The following is a 16,791-nucleotide window of genomic DNA, read 5'->3' on the forward strand; positions in this document are numbered from 1 at the left end:
GGCTAGACTCAGAATAAATCACACGGCTTTGAATAGTACGCTGTATATCATGGGGAAAAGTGACAGTAACAAGTGTGGGAACTGTGCAGTAAAAGAAGATGTAGAACATATCTTGTTACATTGTGACATCTATAAAGCGGAAAGAGAACAATTAAAGGCTAACGTTTTAGAGGAAGAGAGGGAATGGAGTGTGGTTGGTGTTTTGGGAACAAAAGGAGAGGGAGTAAGAGCTACCAGAAAGGCACTGTTTAAATTCTTGAGTGAAACTGGGGTAGGAAAAATAATGTAACATTAGGTCAGGAAAGAACATAGATTTGTATTTTTGTTTTATTTATTTCATGGTTTTATTGATTGATTGATTTTAATTGTGTTAGATCATAGGTTAAAGAGTTGGAATGATGTGATGATTCATACTCATGTACAGTAGGTGGCGGTAGGCACCTTTTTAAGTTGTTTGCAATCCGCCAAAAACAAGAGAAGAAGAAGATATCACCAGCAGTTGTTCGTCCCACATTTTATTCGGTAACGGCGTCTCGTCGCTACGGTTCTCTCTCTCTCTCTCTCTGTGTTCCTGAGAAAGTGTGTGTGAGCTCCAGCACTACTGATCCATCATCTGTGTGTTTGGATAAACCTCTGAATGGACTGTGTGCTCTTTTTTCTGGAGCGTTTACCTAGGACTATAGGAGCTAGCTTAGCATGCTAGCTGGAAACACGTTAGCAACGCCAGTCAGATGGAGAGAGAAACGGTGTGTTTAACGGAGCTTGCAGGAAAAGGTGATCTAGTAAACATGAGTAAAGTCCAAATGCTGCTGTCGTTGAAGAAGCAGCGACTCACTGCTGCTGCTGAAGAGATATTTGCTTTGTTTGAAAAAACGATAGCCGAGCTCGAAGAGGAGCTGTCTCTTTCCAAAGAGGAGAACAAGAGACTCCAGAAACTTCTGGACGCTGTTTTACAGCCTCAGCTTCGGATACACAGAGCAGGTCTGTTCCCTTTACCCTTAATTAACACTTTACACTCTTCAGTAGCACTTTATTATCACATTATTAACACTTTAGACTAGGGCTGTGCGATTATGGCAAAAATCATAATCACGATTATTTGGGTCAATAATTGATATCACGATTATTTTGACGATTATTCATTGACCATTTATTGAACTTTAAAACAAATAATATTTTACCAATAAACAAGATCAAATATGTTGGAGCGCACTTCCAAAACCATACTAAACATATATTATTAATATGATAAATAAAAATAAATTAGACCAAAATAAATGAAATCAAACATGTTGCAGTGCACTGTCACAACCTACTGAAAACTCCTTAACATATAGCCAACATTTTGGTAAAACATATTCAACATATTCCACTCAGTTAAACGTTGAAGGCTGGCCAACCGTCATGGTCCAGAAGTAACAGGAAATAAATGTTGAACTACAATTTAAGACCAAATAAAAATGTTTAGGCCACCATGGCAAATGCTGGTAGGGCTGCTCATGTCATCTCTTAAAGATTTTTCGCAAGAAACACCAGCCTGTTTACATGGTCTGGTTTCAGAGATGAGCGCAGGCAGGTGACGATATTGCCACCTGTACTGAAGACCCTCAGCCACGCCCCGACACATGGGGTGACGCCGGCCAATCACAAAGCTTTGATGCGTTCAAGTGCATTATTCTGGCACAGGAAGATTATGTTACAGGACATTAACGATAAAACAGAATATTGTTGTTCTATTTTTAGACACATCTCGCGATCGACTGGTTGGGCACCCCCGGGCTAGACCATAGGTCTGTTGTGGTAGCAAAGTAGTCAGCTGAAGCCACATCTCTCTCAACTTCCCCACGGCATTTGTCATATAGTGCAGGCAGCGCAGACCTGCTGAAATAATACCGAGACGGCATCGCGTAACGCTTGTCCAACGTGTTGACAAGTTGCTTAAAGCCCTGGTTGCTAACAGTGCTAACTGGGCACAATATCTTTAGCGATGTGAAATGTAATGGCACCTGTAATATCTCTGTGTCTCTGCGAGCTCGTCGCGTAGGCCGTTGCTCTGTACAATGCGTCCTGAATCGATGACTGTGATGATGTGGTGGGTGAAGTCGAGCGGGCATCTGCTTTTTGTTGTATTACTGCCCGGTCGTATTGCACTTTGTGGTTGTATTTCAGCTGATTAAAGAGATTGGTTGTGTTAGCGTGTGGTGCCAACACAACCTGGTAACAAATCCTGCACTGTACTTTGCTCCACGTCGGACTCCTGAAAGCCAAAGTACTTCCAAATAGTGGAAATAGTTTTACCCTTCTTTTTAACGAGTTGCTGCTCTTGATCTGACATCTTCGCTCGCGCTGAACACTCACAACACATGTCACTCCCACGTGGCCGAGTGGGCTTTTAGGGAGGGGCGAAAGCGCACCCAGCAAAAATAATCGTATTTTGTCAATTATGCTGTTTTCATAATCGTAGCAAACCATAATCGTAATCGCGATTAAAATACGATTAATTGCACAGCCCTACTTTAGACCCTTTATCAGCACTTGCTGCAGGTAGTAGATCCTGAAGTAAAAGTACAAACACCACACTGTGAAAATACTCCATTATTGTTTTCAAAGCCCTAAATGGGCTGGCTCCGGCCTATATAGCTGAACTCCTCCAGCGCTACACCCCAGCCAGAGCTGCTGGTAGTGCCCAAGACCAGGCTCAAAACCCGAGGGCACCGAGCCTTCGCAGCAGCTGGCCCTAGGCTCTGGAACACTCTGCCCCTCCACGTGAGGTCGGCCCAGACCCTAGGGGTTTTTAAATCTACTCTTAAAACACACTTCTTCTCCCTGTTCTTTTAGTCAGAGCGGAGCACGACTCCTGACTTTTCCCTGTATTTTTTATATATCTGTTGTAATTTATTGTATTTTATTGTGATTGTAGTAATGTGTTTTTATGTGATTGTAGTATTCATTACATGTAATGTAATGTCGCTTTTAAATGTGCTTTATAAATAAACTTTGATTGGATTGGAAGTTAAATAATAATAATAATAATAATAATGCATTACATTTTTTATTAGAGCGCTTTTACAGGTGCTCTAAGCGCTTTACAAGTACACATTACACATATTAGACATGTAAGAGTCATTACTGCGGACATTACCCACAGGAGCAAATGCGGGTAAAGTGTCTTGCCCAAGGACACAACGGCCTGACGCTAAAGTACTGTACTGTACAGTTAAAGTACTGTATGTAAGTATTATTAGACACATGTACTTTATTATGATAATTAAAATGTATTACGGAAGAGCAAACCTACCAAAATAAATATATTTTATAAAAATACATACATTGAATAATATGCCATTTAATTTACTGATTTAAATATTACCCATACATGTAGGCACTAGTTGGTTAAATGTGACATTTGATAATTTAGTTTTAATGTGCTTCTTTATTCACCTTTTCTTTTTAAATGTGAAAAAGCAAATACAAATAAATACTTTGGATTAATTCAAATTGCGCGAGGATAATTCATAAAGAAATCAATGAATAAATATGTTCAATAATAAATTAAACACATCTAAAATGTTACTTGTTAAAGAATAGGGGAACTAGTACAAAGGTCATTAAGTAATTACAACGTTAATATAAATTAATGTAAAATCTTATCAATCAATTATTGCCAACATGTATTTATAATATATTCTCTATATATATATATATATAGATATACACAGAATATATATTTTGAGAGAGATATACACTAGTATTGGTGCGTTCACACCCGCCTTGTATAGTCCGGTTGAATCGAACCCTGGTGCGTTTAGCCGCTTGGTGCGATTCCTTTCGGGCGGTGTGAACACAGACCGAGACCTCTGAAGTGAACTAAACAACCGGACTCTGGTCCGCTAAAATAGGTGGTCTCGGCGCGCTTGCTTGCAAACTCTGGAGCGGTTCATTGCTGGTGCGAACGCAGTCCGCACCAAAACATAGGAAGCGTAGTATTTACGTGTCACAAGAACGCGGATGTCTTCAAAATCTTTACCGAAAGAGTCTTTCAAGACATCCACAGTTGTTAATTTAAAGAGTGAAGCAGAATCAAGTGTTGAACAGTGTCGTGTAAAGTAAAAATGCTCCGTCAACTACATAAAAGTAAGAACACCTGTCGTCGGTGAAACGCCCCTCCTTACTGCAGAACGTCTCATTAGTCATTATGTTATAATGTTTTTTAACGGACGTTGTCTGATTATATAATCATATGCGCGGCCGGGCCGCTAGTGTCTGTTGATCTCCAGATTAACAGCAGCATGAGAATAACCTGCCGAAAGTGTCGATGCTCCATGGCGGAGGCTCCGGTAGAAATTGCCGGGATTTGTGTTGTTACGCCCTTAATGTCTGACCAATTGCTGAACAGCATTTCCGTGCACATGACTTGTGTTTAAAGTTTATAGTCCGTTTGAGTTTTGCCCATGTGAACACAAACCAAACCTTCTGAAAAATGAAACAATGTAACAAACTGTCGTCTGGTGCGCACCAGAAAGCGGACTATTAGGTGTGAATCCACCCTTGGACGCAGTCAAAAGTTTGGACACATCTTCTCATTCAAAGTTTTGTATTTATTTAAATTGGTTCTACTTTGTAGATTTATACTGAAGACATCAAAACTATAAAAGAACACATATGGAATTATCTAGTAAACAAAAAAGTGTTAAAAAATCCAGAATATGATTTATATTTTGCTGGCTACTGCAGAAGGCTGTGGTAGCCATGCTGGTTAAGGGTGCCTTGAATTCTGAATAAATTACCAACAGTGACACCAGCAAAGGCCCCCCCCCCCCACCACCATCTCACCTCCTCCATGCTTCACAGTGGGAATCACTCATTCAGAAACCATCCGCTCACCTTCTGTGCGTCTCACAAAGACTCGGAGGTTGGAACCAAAAATCTCTAATTTGGACCGATCAGACTAAAGTACAGATTTCCACTGGTCTAATGTCCAATCCGTGTGTTTCTTGGCCCAAACAATTCTCCTCTTCTTGTTGTTCATCCTCAGTAGTGGATCTTTGCAGCAATTGGACCATGAAGGCCTAATTCACGCTGTCTCCTCTGAACAGTGCATGTTAAAGGTCCCATGTCATGCTTTTCCTGTTATTACCCGTCCCCTTGTGTGTTATGTAGCGTTTTCTGCAAACGGTCTGCAGAGTCACAAACCCTCAAAGTACACCCAGTAGAGAGTAAAACTCTAACACAGAAAATACATGTCTATTGTTACGACCCGCCCTCTACTCCGTGGTAGTGGCTCGTGGGGAGACCCGCAACATAAAATAATACACGCAAAAACCATTTGATTACTATCATTTATTCTATAACACATAGGTGTGAGCAAGCTCTCTGATTGATCAATAGGCGTGTTTGATTCCACGATCAAACAACGATAAAATAGAACGTGCCTTTTCACAACAAGTCAGTATCCCTCCGCGTCTGAGAAAAACAGTATACCGTTGGGCGCCGAAAAGCAAACTGCCTGCAGTTTGCTTTTCGAACTGGAACAAGAAAGCAGCGGAGAAGTAGTGGTTTCCATAGCGACACACAGCCGTTACACTGTTACATTGTCTCTCGTTGGAAAATCGTTAGCGACAAACACTGCCCGAATCAGCAAAGGCTTTCTACCACCATCCAAGGAAGTCGGTGAAGCCTGGGGATGCGGTGTGGTATAGCATGGAGCCCTTGGGGGTGAACAGCCTGGGGTCCATGATGACCCGCATTAGTGAAGAGGCTGGCACTGCTACGCGTTACACAAACCATTGCGTCAGAAGCACCTGCATACAGCGGCTGGCGGAGGCAGGGTTGGAGGCCAGAGAAATCATGTCCGTTAGCGGACATAAAAATGAGTCATCGCTTCGCAGCTACTGGGCTCCATCTCTGGACAACAGAAAGATGTGGAGCAACGCGCTTTTTGCCGGTCCGGGACACGCCATGAAACGGCCACTGGAGGAAAGCTCTTCCGATAACGTAGTCCTACCCGTGAACAGCATAGCACCACCTGCAAAAAAGTCTGGCATGGAGTTCATGGAGAGCTGTTTCAAAAATTGCACTTTTAATGGCAGCATGAACATCCACCTTCATTCTGAAGCCAAAATGTTAAATATGTAAATAGCCTAATTCAAGAATTGTTGTCAATAAATTGTTTTCAATAAATTGGTTAATAATATATTATTTACTATAATTATATCAATAACTGTAAGCGGGGAAGCAGGAGTGTTCGATTGATCGGCTAGCGTTACCAAGGGAACTACTTCATAGGAACTACTTTCTGACGGAGATTAACTCAAGCAGAAAGTGTAGGTTTGGGAGTAAATTAGCCCACATTATGAAATTATTTTACGATATTGTTGATTACAATGATAGTTTGTGTTATAGAATCCAGTACAGGCGTACGGACCTCGGCGCAAGCGCCTCGGTCCTGCCGCAGTACTGTCGTACCAATAATGACGTTCAAGAACGGCCTCTCGTGTATGATAGCTTAATTGAAGTACAGCCGTTTACTCACACAAGCAATCCGGCAAACGAAAAGAGGTCTGGAGGACTGGCCAAAAGAAACAAACAGAAGGAGGTAACCCGAGCCAGCCACACCACGGGCCGTAGGACCCAGAGTTTCCCTCCCCTAACCAGAAATCAAATAAATACCCTATGGGAAAAAACTGGACCACCAGAGGCCTGTACTACGAAGCAGGATTTTCGCTTGGTGAGCTAACTTCAGGGAAAACTCGGTGTTTCCGGTCCTACAACGCTGGTTCTCTTTTTTAGAAAGCTAGATCTCCATGGTAACTTATGCTGTGCGGCTAACCTGCCCCGGAGCAGGTTAGGTTACAGGCTAAGAGCTCAACTCAGTGAAAGCACTGCCTGCTGACCAATCAGAGCTCAGTGTGCAGAGTTTAAAGCGATCGAGTCATATTACAGGAGAAAGGAAATACAGAAAAACTGCCGTTGCAGGAAAGACGGAAAATCAACTGACTGTGTGAACGTGAACATTAATAGAATATCACCTCCCATCTTCAGAGCAATCTGACTAATATAACATTAGCGTTTAGAAAGCTTAATTAAATATCTGCCACAACATAAGTAACCGGATCAAAGTAACAGTACAGTCCGCAGCATATCACATCATAATTCTGGAAAAGGTAACACAAGAAACCTCTTCTCAACCGTCAGACTCCTACTTCAACCTACCACGACCCTCCCCACAGACATCTCATCTGATGACTGCAATGACTTTCTGAATTTCTTCAATAGCAAAATCAACACCATCCACCTGCAACTGGCTGCATCTACAAGCTCCAAAGACGACCCACAGTGGCTGAGCTCCACCTATCACCAGCTAATCCCCACCCTGTCCAATTTATCGGCAGCTACTGAGTTCTCCATCACTGAGCTTATCCGTAAATCCAAACATACTACCTGTCAGCTCGACCCACTCCCCACTGCCCTCGTTAAAACCTGTGTGCCCTCTACTTGCCCCTTGATCACAAGAATCATTAACTCGTCCCTCGCAACTGGAAATGTACCGCCAAACCTCAAAACTGCTGCAATAACCCCAACACTCAAAAAACCTGGAGCTGACCGAGATGACCTGAATAACTACAGGCCCATCTCTAACCTCTCCTTCATCTCAAAAACCCTTGAAAGAGTGGTTGCGACCAACTTCAACAACACCTGGACAAAAACAACCTTCATGAACCCTTCCAATCAGGTTTCCGCTCAAAGCACCGAAACAGCGCTGGTAAAAATCACCAACGACCTCCTCCGTGCAGCTGACTCTGGACTGCTCACCATCCTAATCCTCCTTGACCTCACAGCTGCCTTTGACACCATCTCACACGCACTGCTTATCAAACGTTTGGCAGACATTGGGTTCACTGGTACTGCACTCTCATGGTTTTCATCCTACCTCACAGACAGAAAACAATATGTCCGTCTCAGCACCCACCGGTCAAGCTGCTCCACTGTCTCACATGGTGTTCCTCAGGGGTCAGTATTGGGTCCACTCCTGTTTATTATCTACCTACTCCCCCTTGGCACTATCCTCCGTCATCATAATGTCCATTTCCACTGTTACGCCGACAATACCCAGGTCTAAATTTCCAGCAAACCCAACACTGCCCTCCCCCCAACCTCTCTCACCAACTGCCTTCAGGACATCAGGAGCTGGATGAGTAGGAACTTCCTAAAACTCAACGGCAGCAAAACCTTAGCCCTGCTGGTTGGCACCAAAACCACCCTCTCCAAAACCTCATCCTCCCCTGCCTCCAACCTCATCATTGATGGCTACTCCATCCCCTTCTCTGGCCAAGTTAAGAGCCTTGGTGTCATGCTGGACAGCTCCCTCTCATTTTCACCTCACATAAATAACATCACCCGGACTGCCTTCTTCCACATACGCAACATCTCCAGACTCCGCCCATCCCTTTCTCAATCAAACACTGAAGTCCTGGTCAATGCATTTGTCACGTCCCGCATCGACTACTGTAACGCCATCCTCTCAGGCATACCCACCAAGCTCATCAATAAACTACAAATCATACAGAACTCCGCAGCCCGGATCATCACCGGCACCAAGGCCTCCCAGTCCGAACACATCACCCCCATCCTCATCCAACTCCACTGGCTCACTGTTCAATCCCGTATTCAAAAACCTACTGCTCACTTACAAAGCCCTACATAACCTGGCCCCCCCCTATCTGGCTGACCTTCTTCAGGAGTACACTCCCTCTCTCCGCTCCTCCTCTGCTGATCTGCTGACCGTCCCCACCCCACGCCTCGTCACCATGGGTGCTCGGGCTTTTAGCTGCACTGCTCCCAGACTCTGGAACTCCCTCCCCCCGCACATCCGACAGTCAGACACAATCACCATATTCAAATCCCAATTAAAAACCCACCTGTTCAAATCTGCTTGCTCACTGTAGTGCTCCCCATTATATGTTTCATTTGTGTCCACTTGACTGTCTCCTCCATGATTTCCTGTTTGTGTTTTTATCATGTTCTGTTGCCTATTAGCGTTTTTTTTAATTTATTTTTAAATTTTATTTTTTTAACAAATTGTACGTTGTCCTTGGGTGTCATGAAAGGCGCCTAAAAATAAAATGTATTATTATTATAATGTATCATATATTTCCTTATCTGAGTCAGCTGGAGCAGCAGGAGCTCCAACAAGGCGTGTAGGACAGAGAGTGAATACACATACTATACAGAGATGCTGTATGAGAAACCAATGTGGTTTTGGAACATTGAACAATGTAAATCTATTCTAGTAGACCTCAACAATGGAATTATGATCAGTAGAAATGGCCATGTCATTGGACCTTTAAGATTGTCTGCTCCTTGAGCTCTTTGATCATCTATGTGGGCTCTAATCTGAGGTGCTTTTAATTTGTGGTTTCTGAGGCTGGTAACTCTGATGTATTTATCCTCTGCAGCAGAGGTAACTCTTGCTCTTCCTTTCCCGGGGGGGGGGGTCCTCATGAGAGCCAGTCTCATCATAGCATTCGATAGTTTTTGCGGCTGCACTTGAGGATACATTCAAAGTTCTTGACATTTTCCGGATCGACTGACCTTCATTTCTTAAAGTGATGATGGACGGTCGTTTCTCTTTACTGGGTTGAGTCGTTCTTGCTATAATATGGATTAAAACAGCAGTCAAATAGGGCTTTCCACTGTGCACTAATTCTACCTCTGCACAACACAACTGATGGTCTCAAACACATTAAGAAAGCAAGTCATTCCACACATTGACTCTTGACAAGGCCCACATGTTCATTGAAAACCATTCCAGGTTTCTACCTCATGAAGCTGACTGACAGAAGCCAAGAGGGTGCAAAGCTGTCATCAAGGCAAAAGGGAGCTACTTTGAAGAATCTAAAATAAAAATCATATTCTTGATTTTTTAACACTTGTTTGTTAACTAGATAATTCCATATGTGTTCTTTCATAGTTTTGATGTCTTCAGTATTCATCTCCAAATAGAAACATATTAAAATAAACAAAAAACATTGAATGAGAAGGTGTGTCCAAACTTTGACTGGTACTGTATATAAAACACACACATTTTAATATTTAGCAGGTTCCCTCATCTATAATCATTTATACAAGCGCAACTTTGACCATGTACAGCAGTAACATGCAACATACGAAATAATCAAGAAACATCATACATTAAACACCGACAGGGAACATTTTACTGCACCATCATTACTTTTACATAAGAAGGTGCCGTCAAATGTTCTGTTAACCTGTTAAGCCCCAAGGTCCCCCTCGGCGGGTACTTTTTTTCTTCTTTTCACTACACTGTGTCTCAGGGGATCTTAATATTTAAGAACCTATTAATATGTTCTACCAGATTAATGGGAATAATCTCAGCTAACTGACGATACAAACCATTTTTACCAAAACAAAACACAAGTCTCATAAGAAGCATCTAAATTACTCCTGAGCGAAAAATGCTAACGCACTTTGGCACAGAACTCAAGATAAAAGTACCCTTATTACTTATCGTAGCTGCATATATAAGATATCCGATTAAAGCTGAGGTTCCACAGATTATTTAGGTATAGTATCATCACTGAGTGATCCAAACTCGCGACAGAGGAAGCAAACACAGACATCACAACTAGGGATCGACTGATATGTCTTTTTCAAGGCCGATACCGATACCGATTATTAGTAATCAAGGAGACCGATAACCGATATTTGGAACCGATATACATTTGCAGTAAAATCAGAAAATCTTGGTGTCATAATGTAGAATAACACAAACTCCAACACAACTCAACACAACTTCTTTGAAATGCATTTAAGCATATATTATGTTTAATTAACTTTAAAAAATCTTACAACTGGTATCCTCTCTGTGCCCTTTTCTTTAGTGCAGCCATCTGCAATGAGTTAGAGAGAGAGACAAGAAGTGGGGCTGCAGGCTGACATGCTTAACTAACAATAATGCTTAATTTATTATATCTGTCTATCTAGCATAAAATCCCAATAAGCTGCTAGCAACTGCAAAACACTAGTGCTAGCTAATGTTTTGCAAACTATTAAAAGTGAGGGTATTACAGTAGACCTAACGTTAGTCTAGTAGCCTCACTTCTAATATTTTGCTAAACATTTGCTAGATACATGTTGGCTAGCTAATGAGCTTCACATATCAACCTGAAAAACTGCGAGGCTCCACTCGCAGCCCCCCCCCCCCTCCCCCTCCGCGCTGCGAGACGCTGCACGCACCCCCAACTCTGACTGACTTCCCGCGTCCCTGTGTAACTGGGAAACTGATAGAATTGGATCATAAGATCGTGGTGTTTTTGCAACTTCAGCATAGGGGATAGGGATGTTTGTTTATTGAACTTCGGTTTAACACATGTATGGCTCTGCCGCTCAGCGCTGCTGCTTGCTTCAGTCTGTGTCTGCGTTCTTTCGCACCTGCCTGTAATCTGAGAAGGTCCCGCCTCTCTGGCTGGCTCCCGCCCGGAAAATCTTCAGTAATAGCCTATCAGATAGCGCTGTGGGCGGGACATTGCTTGTATACACAGAGTGGTGACTGCAGCCAGAGAAACGGCCGCATCAGAGCCAAAGTTTTATCGGCAATTTGATTAAAAAAAAGGCCGATACCGATAATCGGTCAAATGCGGAATATCGACCCCTCATCGCAACACGTACCTTTACGTAGCTTTTACGGGAGATCGTCTCACCTTAGCTGTCAATCTGATCAAAAGACTGGTTCAATGGCATTAAAACGAGAAAAAACGCGGCTGAATCGGTTAATCCATAGGTTGATAATGTTTCTGTGGAATAATTTTTTTTATTTATAATCCATAATTCCATTTTTATGTAAAAATCGGAGAGTCAAAGTTAGCTGCTAATGGTAGCCACCAGAGTTATCACAGCTTCCGGTTTTGGCTATGCGTCAGTCTCACACACACACATTACCATGTCATTCAGCAAAATCGAGCAAGGGGGGCCAGAGATACAGTTGCAAGAAAAAGTATGTGAACGCTTTGGATTCTCCACACATAGCGTTGTGTGTTCCTTCCAAACAACTCAACTTTGGTTTCATCTGTCCACAGAATATTAACATCCAGGTGCTCTTTTGCAAACTTCAAACGTGCAGCAATGTTTTTTCTGGACAGCAGTGGCTTCCTCCGTGGTGTCCTCCCATGAACTCCATTCTTGTTCAGTGTTTTACGTATCGTAGATTCGTCAACAGAGATGTTGGCATGTGCCAGAGATTTCTTTAAGTCTCTAGCTGACACTCTAGGATTCTTCTTCACCTCATTGAGCATTCTGCGCTGTGCTCTTGCAGTCATCTTTACAGGACGGCCACTCCTAGGGAGAGTAGCAACAGTGCTGAACTTTCTCCATTTATAGACACTTTGTCTTCCCGTGGACTGATGAACATCAAGGCTTTTAGAGATACTTTTGTAACCCTTTCCAGCTTTATGCAAGTCAACAATTCTTAATGGTAGGTCTTCTGAGAGCTCTTTTGTGCGAGGCATGGTTCACATCTGGCAATGCTTCTTAAGAATAGAAAATTCAAAACTGGTGTGTATTTTTTATAGGGCAGCGCAGCTTTGACCAACACCTCCTATCTCGTCCCATTGATTGGACTCCAGGTTGGCTGCTCCTGACTCCAATTAGCTCTTGAAGAAGTCTTAGCCTAGGGGTTCACATACTTTTCCCACCCTGCACTGTGAATGTTTACATGGTGTGTTCAATAAAACCATGAAAACATATAATTGTTTGTGTGGTATTAGTTTAAGCAGACTGTGTTTGTCTATTGTTGTGACTTAGATGAAGATCAGAACACATTTTATGACCAACTTATGCAGAAATCCAGGTAATTCCAAAGTGTTCACATACTTTTTCTTGCAACTGTAGGTCAAATCCACCCAAATGACCCCAGAAGTGCGTTTTTTTGCTAAATCTTTCTAAAAAGGTCAAATTTCCCTTGTTTTTCATCAATCTTGATACAGGGTACTTATTATATGTTGTAGTTTGGATTCCTAAAGCTTTTAGTCTACCATCCCATCATTCAAGGGTGGTTTTCACGAAGTAATTGTATTTGTTTTGGACGGACACAATAATTAAAAAAATGTTTTACTGTGTTCAATCTGAATTTACTTTAAAATAAAAAAATCTATTCATTCTGACACTTCTACATCCAACTCACAGGTGTAACCTTGCTTTGGGAACAAAGATTACTAATTTAACCCTTTTAGAAGGGAAGATATGGTCATTTGTTCTGGGAATGTCATTTTCGAGCCTGAGACCTGAAACACAGGCTCGGGGCTTAACAGGTTAATACTTGCATACTTTTACTTAAATAAGGTTTGAATGCAGGATTTGTATTTGTAACAGAGTATTATAATTCTCTACTGTAGGCGTAGTGTATCTGTGAACGATCCCAAATACAATGAATTGTTTACATTGCAGCTAGTGCTACGCCGGAAGAAGAAAAAACGTTTTCATTTTTAACTGGAAGTGGAAAGGGGCGGGCCTACATAAGGTGAATTGAGCCAACACAAATACACAATAGGTGGGACTAAGAAATATAATGTGAAAATATAAAAAGAAAGGCATTAATTAGGGCTGCAAAATGTCTCCCATTGTAATGATGATTAGATTTGTAAATGCTAACACTTAACAGTTTGTTCTGACTGTGTGTTTCCTGTTTCCTGCAGATGTCCAGCTGCTGGTGGTGGTTAAAGAAGAGTTTCTCCCTGACCAGCAGGAGTGGAGCACCAGTCTGGACCCGGAGGACCCAGAGCCCCCCCCACACATTAAGCAGGAACAGGAGGAACTCAGGATCAGTCAGGAGGGAGAGCAGCTTCAGGAGCTAGAGGAGGCTGAGATCACCAAGTCCACTTTCACTCCTGACCCAGTGAAGAGTGAAGATGATAAAGAGAAACCTCAGTCCTCTCAGCCTCATCAAAGACAAACTGAACACATGGAAACAGAAGCTGATGGAGATGACTGTCGAGGACCAGAACCAGCCAGGAGCTCAGATCCAGAGAGCAGTTTACAACCAAAGACTGAGGACGACACTGGAGACTCTTCTGAACCTGGCACTGAAGACAGTGCTGATTGGAAGGAGGCCAGAGAACCTGCATCAGGCTCACACTCACTGGAAAATGGACATGAATCTGTCAGTGATCCACGACGTAGTGCTGAAAATAAACCATTCAGCTGCACAGTCTGTAAGAAAGCTTTTTCACGGAGTGGGCATTTAAAGGCACACACGAGAGTCCACACAGGAGAGAAACCATTCAGCTGCTCAGTCTGTAAGAAAGCTTTTTCACGAAGTGCACATTTAAAGGCACACAGGAGAGTCCACACAGGAGAGAAACCACACAGCTGCTCAGTCTGTAAGAAAGCTTTTTCACGAAGTGCACATTTAAAGGCACACACGAGAGTCCACACAGGAGAGAAACCACACAGCTGCTCAGTCTGTAAGAAAGCTTTTTCACAGAGTGCACATTTAAAGGACCACTCGAGAGTCCACGCAGGAGAGAAACCATTCAGCTGCTCAGTCTGTAAGAAAGCTTTTTCACAGAGTGCACATTTAAAGGCACACACGAGCGTCCACACAGGAGAGAAACCACACAGCTGCTCAGTCTGTAAGAAAGCTTTTTCACAGAGTGCACATTTAAAGGTACACATGAGAGTCCACACAGGAGAGAAAGCACACAGCTGCTCAGTCTGTAAGAAAGCTTTTTCACAGAGTGCAGATTTAAAGGCACACACGAGAGTCCACACAGGAGAGAAACCACACAGCTGCTCAGTCTGTAAGAAAGCTTTTTCACTGAGTGGAAATTTAAAGACACACATGAGAGTCCACACAGGAGAGAAAGCACACAGCTGCTCAGTCTGTAAGAAAGCTTTTTCACGGAGTGATAGTTTAAAGACACACATGAGAGTCCACACAGGAGAGGAAAAATAGAGCTGCAATGTTTGTGACAAAAGATTTAAATGGCATAATCGTTTCAAAAGACATAAGTGTGTTGGTCGTCAGCTGATTCTGTAACTGTAAGGGAATACATTTGTCTATTTTGTATCCTGATGACCTCATGCCGTTACATGTAATACGTTACTCCCTAAGCCTGATTTCACCCACCTGCAACCGATTCGCTAATAATCACAAATCTTCATTTTCTTTGACCCCTTGACTCGACTATTTCTTGTTTAATAATCGTTACATCTCCTCAGGACCAAGTTCCCGTGTCCTGCCTTTCACCTGCTGTTCACCGACTGCTCATTTAAGGTGGACTCACCTTTACAAGGGACCAGCTAGTCTTATAAAGTGATGCTAGATCAAAAACGTGCTGTTGGGGAGTGTGCTCTCTGCAGGACGGTGTCTGTACTCAAATATTGTTTATGAAATGAGAGCTTCATTCCGTTTTTGTTGCCTAAACAACGCCAACAGTGCGATAAGTCTTCTTTCCAGCAGATGGCATACATGTTAAATCATCCAGTTCAACTGTCATCCACATATTAATGATTCAAAACAGCAATGTGTAAGATATGGCTAGTAATTGACCATTTCAACAGAATGTGAAGAGGTTACAGTCTTGAGGCCATGTCCAATATCTTTATGTTTTGTTTGATTAAATCTACTGAAATGAGCATTCAATCACTAAATGATTCTTAATTACTGTCATTACATCATGGGTTTGTATTGCAATATTAGAACGCATTAAACCCAACTTCAGTTCTTCCAAATTGCAGGTGTTCATTGTTTAGAAGTCTGCTGTGTTTCATCCAAGCTTCCACTTTGTGCTCCGATAATGCTGAAAGTATCTGTTGTATGCTTTACTTGCTCCAGTAACAAAAGTGTAATTCACTGGACAGAGACAAGAGATAGTGGATGGATCCCAAAAATAAGAAGGAAATAAAATAAAAGTATCTGTAGGACTATTTATATTTTGTTGCATGGTTGAAAATGTTTCGTATCTTGAGGTGATACTGTGACACATAAATATAAAACAAAACGGTTTTAATTAGGTCAACTAAAATATGCGTCACATCCTGCTACGGTCCCGCGCGAGCGCCTTTTCTTGGAGGCAAATAACCTGACCCCCGGCTCGATGAGCGAACTATGGATAAATCAAAGAAAAGTACCGGAGGAACACAGGCTTTAATTCTGTGTGGACAGAGTTATATGCTTTCACAGCAAACGATGCTGGTTTACCGGTATGTTTGATATGTAGAGAGAAGTTGTCAACGGTGGTGCAGCCTTTACGTATCGAGGAACAACAAGGGAGAGGAAGACAGCTGACGATCTTCAGTCATAATTCAATGGGGTATGTAATTTATTTCAGAAAACACTTTTTGTTATATTCCATGGAATGCTCTTAACGTCCCGATAGCAATGAATATATGAAATGCTTTGACAATAAATACATACAAAAATTAATCTCTGGAAGCCGTAGCGCTGTAAAAAGCACGACCAATCATCTGAGCCGGCTCGGCTAAAGTAATTGGATGGCCTACCTGCCTGTCAGCCTTCCATCTGTGCACAAACTTTTCTCGTGCCCTCATTGGTCATGTGCACGTTCATGTGTGTTGGAGGAGGGACTCTGTAAGAAAGTCTGAAGGAAGAGGCATATTTTTTCCGGTTGTGTACTTTCAAATTCTTGCGCACTCGAGCTGGTTTCTCCATTCTTACCTACCCTACCTTTAACTCTTTTTAGGGTGCAGCTATATGTTTTATTTTTTTCAAAGTGGGCCCATTTTAATAATATTTTGTTTTCCTTCAAATGTGCA

The 16,791-nt window shown here is 42.3% G+C and overlaps 1 pseudogene; it reads left to right on the forward strand.

Moving 5' to 3' along the window:
• Positions 1–713: 713 nt before the first annotated feature.
• LOC117559512 lies at positions 714–15,677 on the forward strand (annotated as a pseudogene).
• Positions 15,678–16,791: the final 1,114 nt, after the last annotated feature.

This window comes from Gymnodraco acuticeps, unplaced genomic scaffold, assembly GCF_902827175.1.
Source record: "Gymnodraco acuticeps unplaced genomic scaffold, fGymAcu1.1, whole genome shotgun sequence".
Lineage (NCBI taxonomy): Eukaryota > Metazoa > Chordata > Actinopteri > Perciformes > Bathydraconidae > Gymnodraco > Gymnodraco acuticeps.